The sequence below is a fragment of the Myotis myotis genome, unplaced genomic scaffold, assembly GCF_014108235.1.
Source record: "Myotis myotis isolate mMyoMyo1 unplaced genomic scaffold, mMyoMyo1.p scaffold_m19_p_5, whole genome shotgun sequence".
Classification (NCBI taxonomy): Eukaryota; Metazoa; Chordata; class Mammalia; order Chiroptera; family Vespertilionidae; genus Myotis; species Myotis myotis.
Genome location: NW_023416357.1, coordinates 95,887,201 through 95,894,370, shown reverse-complemented (window position 1 = coordinate 95,894,370; position 7,170 = coordinate 95,887,201). Strand labels below are relative to the sequence as shown.

The 7,170-nt window shown below is 49.6% G+C and overlaps 1 pseudogene; it reads right to left on the bottom strand.

Moving 5' to 3' along the window:
- Positions 1-3,127: 3,127 nt before the first annotated feature.
- On the bottom strand, positions 3,128-4,054 carry LOC118657091 (annotated as a pseudogene).
- Between the last annotated feature and the right edge of the window lie 3,116 nt (positions 4,055-7,170).

The window sequence follows — 7,170 nt, the reverse complement described above, 5'->3', positions numbered from 1 at the left end:
AGACAGTAACTCACAGCTAAATACTGACCATACAGGAGCAAATGTGTGAGGAAATATGATATGGCGGAGGCTCTGCATGGCTGTGCCACTGGGTGTGTGGAGGAGGGGGTGGCTGTGGGGAGGGCAAAGGCCAGGAGTTCCCTCTGCTACTTTGGGAGAACATTCACAGTGTGTAACCCTGAAGTGCGTTGGGGAACCCTATTTTCAAGCAATCTCAGAGCTTCATCAGGCCTCCGGAGATGGAGAGAGGATGTGATTCCACACGCAGTACTGGGATGATGAATAGAGCCAGGCCCCTCCTTCCTTGCAGTTGACATTCTAGTGAGGAGAGACAATTTCAAGGAAATAAGTAAATAAAAACAGAGAATGTGTGATTGCAGTAGGTTCTATGATGTAGAGTGAGACCTGGAGAGTGAGGAAGGGGTGATTAGGTAGAATGGAAAAGAAAGGCACCTCTGATAAGGTTTGTTTTTTAAAAAATTTTTTTATTGGTTTCAGAAAGGAAGAGAGAGAGAGAGAGATAGAAATATCAATGATGAGAGAGAATCATTGTTTGGCTGTTTCCTGAATGCTCCACGCTGGGGATCGAGCCTGCAACCCAGGCATATACCCTGACTGGGGATTGAACTGTGACCTTCTGGTTCATAGGTCGATGCTCAATCGCTGAGCCACGCCAGCCGGGCTCTGAAAAGGATTTTTGAGCTGGAACCTGAGGCGGAGAGTGTTGCCTCTGCACAGAGCTGAAGAAAGTGCTCCTGGCAGACATCAGCGGTGGGTGAGGTAGGATAAAAGTGAAGGCTGTGGGAAGGAATACTCACAAACAAGTGACAGGAAGGAAACCTGTGTGTTTGGCACTGTATTAATGTGTTGCTTCCTGATACAATACCACACTCTTGGCAGCTTAAAACACACTTGTGATCTTGTAGCGGGCCAGAGGGTCAGCAATTTGGTTAAGGCTTAACTGGGTCCTCTGCTTAGGGCTGCAGTCAGGGTATCAGCCAGATGGCATTTTCATCTCAAGACTCATCTGGGGAAGGATCTGCTTGCAGCATCATTCAGGTTGTTGGCAGAATCTACTTTCTTGTGGCTACTTGACTGAGGACCCTGGTTGTTGGTTGTTGGGTGGACACAGCTCTCGGGTCCTTGAGTCTGAAGTTCCTAGATCCCCCAGCGAATCTTTTGCCATATGGCTTCCTCCACATGACTGTTTCATCAAGCCAGCAAGGATCTCTCAGCTCAGGGAGAACCAGTCCTTCTTTTAAGAGCCTTCACCTGATTAGGTCAGGCCCACCCATGATTTCCCTATTGATGAACTCAAAATCAACTGATATGGGACCTTGATTACAGCTACATATCTCTGCACTATTGTCATATTCTTTTGGCTCAGGCAAGTCCCGCCCACCCTCAAAGGGAGGAAATTTACAGCCTCGAGAGCATCAGGGGCAGAGATCATGGGGCTTGTCTTAGAATTCTGCCTCCCATACGTACATTGTGAATGAGAGTGGGGACTTATGCCAGGTGCTACTAGTTGCTATCTCAATACTTCACCTCCCTTTCTTCCTCAACAATAAAACCCTGATTTTATTTAGGACGCGAAGTGCCCACCTAAGAAGGATTGGCTTCCCAGGCCGTCATTGGTGATGTGACATAGTTCTGGCCAATGACTTGTGAGTGGCAACCTAAAGAAAAGTTATCCTTTTCCTGATAAAAAGGGACAGACCCAACTGGCATGTGACCTTTCTCCTTTGCTTCTTTCCCTTTTCCTGCCTGGAACTTGGACACAAAGCCTGGAGGTGGAGCAGCCATCTTGTGACCAGGAGGCTTCCTATTTTCTGAGAATGGCAGAGCAAGAAAATAGAAAGGGCCTGGGTTCCCAACGCATTTGGAGCTCTCTGGACCACTTCTGGACTTCTTGTCACATGTGAAAAGTATCTAACATTTGGTTATGCAAATATATTTAAGTTTCTGTTACATGTAGCCAAATGCAATCCTAACATACAACATATAAGGCTAAGTCAGATCATGGAGGTCCTTGTTGGTCATATTACGGAGTGTGGGTTTCATTCTAAGTTAAATAGGAAGATGTTGAAGGCTTTGTTTGTTTGTTTGTCTTTTAGAAAAACATCTTTTATTTGGGTAACATGTCCCCAAACAGATCAGTAAGTAAAATAGATTCTAGAGAATATGCCCCATACACAGTTCTACACCCCCCTCCCCCCCAAAAAATAACCCTGGGGGTGAACATTCCCCATCCCCTCTTGGGCTCCTATGGTATAAAAATTTTTGGCAGCTCAATGTTTATCACCTGTTTGGGGCACCATATATCCATGTTCAGTATTACTAGGGTGCAGCAATGGTAGGGCCCTCAGATCTGCTAACTCCCCCTCCACCCTAACTCAGAAAACATTTCCGCCCCACCCCCGAATCTGGGACTAAAACAAGGAGCAGGAGGACCCCTTCACTGAGGTGCCGAGCAGGGCTCAGTGTATCACTGTGCTTTGAGAAAGAGGGAGGCATTTTAAAAATAGAGTGAGCAGAACTGGAGAAGCCAGAGAGGGTACCAAGACTGGCAGGAAGAGGCCCCTTGGCACCAGTGTCTTGGGAGAAGGGAAGAGGGAGATAGATGTGAGAGTAGGAGCTGAGAAAATTAGGAGGGCTCCACTCCAAATGACAGAGGGCTGAAACGGGCTAGAAACAAGAGAACTGCTGACTCCGAGCCTGTGTCCCCTCTACTCCCATCCCAAAGCACCTGGGCACCGTACTTTAGCCTCCCTGGTGTCTGTTTGTCCCTGTGTGGTGTCTGCCCGATTCCAGCACTCAGTGTCTTCCCTAATACTAATGTCTCCTGATCATGTCTCTAGTGACTTGACCATGCCTTGTCCCTTGAGCCTGGGGACCAGGTTTTTGTCTACCCACTTCTTTCCCATTGGTTGAGTTGTCCCAAAGGCTCCATCCCCACCTCTCAGAGAACTCCTTGGTCTTCAATACTTCCCTTCCCCATTCCTGGGGAGGGAAGATGGGTCAAGGGCACCTGGTACCCTTCAATACTTCCCTTCCCCATTCCTGGGGAGGGAAGATGGGTCAAGGGCACCTGGTACCCCATCTCCCCCGCCCCTCTTGGAGCCCCCTAGACTTGAATGAAGAGTAGGCCAGTCAGTAAGGCAAAGCCTGATAGGAGCAGAAGGACCTAGAGGATCCTCTGGTCAGAAGTGGCCAGCTCCTGGGACAGGATTTCCAAGAAGGTGATAGAAAGGCGCCAGCTGCCATGCGCTCCAGCACAGACTGGGCCCGCTGGTGCAGTGGGCCGGCCGACTCTGCCGGAGCTGCGCCCAGCCCCATGCCCGGAGGTGTCAGGCATGAGAGAGAATGCCGCAGCCAGCCACCACCTTTGCTCACAGGTGGCTCTGCAGCAGCCTCAGGGACAAGCTGACGGCCCAAGTCCCCTCGTGGAGCCGCAAAGCCAGACACAGCTCCATGGCCCGGGCCTGGTCTCGCTGCAGTCCCACCGCCAGCCCCTCAGACACAGTGCAGAGCCAGGGAGGAGACCAGCACACAGGCACGCAGGGCTGAGGGAGCTGCCAGCGCTCCGCTTGCCTGTGGGAGGCCTTGCCCGTCATGCCAGTCTGCGGCCCACCATTCACTGTTGCCAGCAGCGCCCTTGTCTCCCCTCGAGCTGGTGGCACTGACTGCTCCTCGTAAGCCAGTGTGAGCTGCTCCGTCACCAGGACCAGGAAGAAGCCATGGCCAGGATAAACTCTTGTAGGGGAAACTGGAGCATCACATGCAGCGCTGCCAGGGCCTCCTCTATGGCAGACAGGGAGTCAGGCAGCAGGTCCAGGAGACAGGTGGTCAGGGCTTTCTGGAAGGCTGAGTTGTCCGGGTTAGCTCCAGGCCGGCGTAGCACACAGATGGGCACCAGACTGCAGATGAGAGTGAGCACCAGCAGGAGCACCAGGGCCCCCAACTTCACCTCCAGTCCCACCGGCAGTGGGGGATCCGAGGCCACTGCCTGTGGGTACTCCACCAGGAGCGCTGGTTCTCCCCAGGGCCCCATGGTGGCCGTGGTTCCTCCAGGGGCTCTCAGACCTAGAGAGGGTCTCACTTCATGGCACCCGCTCGGTTCCGGCCTCCAGTCGGGAGCCTGTTGAAGGGATTTTGATCAGAGAGGTGTCTGGATTGATTTATGTTTGGAAAAATCTCCTGGCTACGTGGCAAAGCATGATCTGACATGGAGCATCGTGCAAGACTGCAAATGAAGGCTCCGCGAAGGTAAGTCGCCCAAGGTAGCTAAGCTAGAGCGGCATAGGCATGGGCTCCAAACTGCATGTTTGCTTGACTCTACAAGCCTGGCTTTGGCTGATGTCTCTGATGAAGGTCTTTGTCTTCCTGCCGTTGCTGGAGGAGCCTGAAGCTACCACATCACTTGATTTACCTCTGGAGTCCCATTCTCCGAAAGCTTCATGATTTTCACAATCATAAAAGAGAAATTCATTCTGGGTCTGGAAATTTTTCCAGATCAATCTGGGTCAATCTAATTAAAGCTAATGAAAGAAAGATGTGTGTGTGTGTGTGTGTGTGTGTGTGTGTGTGTGTGTAGGGGAGAACTTTCCTTTCTGTTCTGATTTGCTTACAATTTCTCTTTTAGGTCCCAATTGACTAGTGTCCACCTGATACTAAATTACCAGAGCTTGGGCATCAAATGATTCCAGCTTTATAATCAGACCTCTAATCAGCTCCAACTGATGCTAAATGAGCTTGAAATGGGGCACCTCTTTTGGACATGACAGTGAATTTCATCCAGGGGCCTCCAAAGGAATCATGCAAAGTTTGACATGTGAAGGTGATGCAGTAGTAACATGTAGACTGTGAATGAGGAGGTCTGGGCTCTAGCTCCAAGTTGCCACTGATTTACGGGTGACCCTGGGGAAGTCACTTCCCCTCTCTGGTCCTCAGTCTCCCCTTCTTCTGAGTGGTGCTCTTTAGCCAGAGCCAAGGTTTTTGATCTGTGTCTCCCAGAGTCCTAGGGTTTCAGGGGCTACTCCAGAAAAAGAGGTCTCTTTGGGTCATCTGAATTTGGAATTGAAAGGTGATTAGGGGGCAAGGAAGGAGCTTTAGAGGTAGAGACCTGCAACCTTGCCCCCGAGACAGCTCACTCTCCATCATGGCTCCACTGCTTTGCTCCAGTGGAGGGTGGGAGAGGAGAACCAAGCTTTGTAGGTCACAGAAAAGCATCTGCTCTAATGACACCCATCGTGGGCGAGCAGGTGGCCTCCCTCCAGTCCTCCTGGGGGGCTGGGAGCTAGCCATCTGCTCGCTTCCCGTGAACAAAGGCCCCTTTGCCCTCTTGGATTCTTGGGCAAAGCTGACTTGGTGAGCAAGGGAGAGCCAGGCAGCGTCTAGAGAAGAGGAACGAGGACATAATGGAGACGCAGTGAGAGGGCCAGGAAGAAGCACTCCAGGGCTTGGAACCATTAGACCTGGAGGAGGAGCCTGAGATGGAAGGGTGGGTAGATGTGTGGACAGCCCTCTGTACGATACACCTGTTGAGAGTGCGGAGGGCATCATTCACTTCCTTCATAACATCAGTCAGGTCACTTCAACCCAACCCATCCCAATCCTATCTGTCCATCCATCATCCATCCATCCATCCATCCATCCATCCATCCATCCATCCATCCATCTATCCACCCACCTATTCACTTATTGTCATGCATTCAATTACCCAACGGTTCATTTATTTGGCTCAATCACTTTCTCTTTCCCTCACTGCCTTATTCATTTATTCTTTTGACCATTCTATAATCATTCACTGAGCACCTACTATCTGCCTGGGAGTGTAGAGGAGGAGGAACTCTTCAGGGAGCTCAAAGTTACAATACGGTGAGCAGATATGTAAGCAATTCTGAGAAGTGATTGTAACACAGAGAGGAACAAAGTGCTATTTGAGTTTGGAAGTGGGGGGGACTGTTTAAGGAGGCAGGTTAGAGAAGGCTTCAAGGAGGCAATGACATGAGAACTGGACCTGAAGAGGAGTTTTAGTTTATTGGCTGGACGAGTGGGGTGAGGGTTCATTTTTTGGGGATGCTGCGAGTTTGAGGCTGTGCTTATCCTTTGCAGATAATATAAGCTCTACTCCCTTTCCCCCTCCTTCCAGACCTCAAAAAAAAAAAAAAAAAATAGAAGTCCAGATTATTCAACTCAAATTTCTAGGCTGATGAATTCAAGTTTAATTCACAACTGATTGTTCTTATTCTAAACATTGGAGGGAAAAAAAGACCCATTCAAGGAAAATCATAGAAGCTCATAGCAGGAAGTTACCTTAATCAAACCTCTCTCTGTGTGGCATCTACAAGTGAGAACCAGCTATCAGCGATTCATTTTGTTGAGAGGCCAGGGATGTGTGTGTGTATGAGTGTGTGTGTGTGTGTGTGTGTGTGTTTAAGGTGATCTTGCTTCAGACAATCAGATTGTTCCTTAGGGTTTGGTACTATCTTGCCAAAGGTGTCTTTTTTTTTTATTGCTTAACAAAGGTGTCTTTTTTGTGCTAGCATTGTTGCATTGTCACTTGACACTTAATGCATTCAACAATTACCAGTCCATCCATTCATCAAATATCCATTAAGCTTCCTGTATCTTCCAGGCTTGGCACAAGATGCTGAAGGCAATACTGTGATGAAGGTTCTCGCCCTTCGAGAGCCCACAGTCAAGGCAATGGTCAGCTAACATCTCTGCCAAGGGCCACATAAGAAATATTTTAGATTTTGCAGGTCATCCAGTCTCTGTGGCCACTATTTAGTTTCACTGTTGTAGTGCCAAAGCAGCCTTAGAGAATATGTAAAAAAGTGGGCATGACTGTGTTCCCATAAAACTTTGTTTAGCAAAACAGAGTTGCCCCAGCTGCCATTTGCTGACCACCATTCTAGTGGAGGGCACACACAAGTAGCTAGAGACAGTAGAGTGATAAAGTAGTGTGGAAAGTGCTGCCATGACGGTAAACACATTGTCCTCTGGGAGCACAGAGCAGAGTCCAGCCAGGCTTGAGCAGCAGGGAAGACTGCCTGGAGGAGGTGATGTATAACCTTAGACCTGACAGATGAGTGGAGGGGGTCAGAGGAAGAGGCTGGGAGCAGGGGGAGGGGGTGGAGAGGGCCCTCTAGGCACAGAAGTATG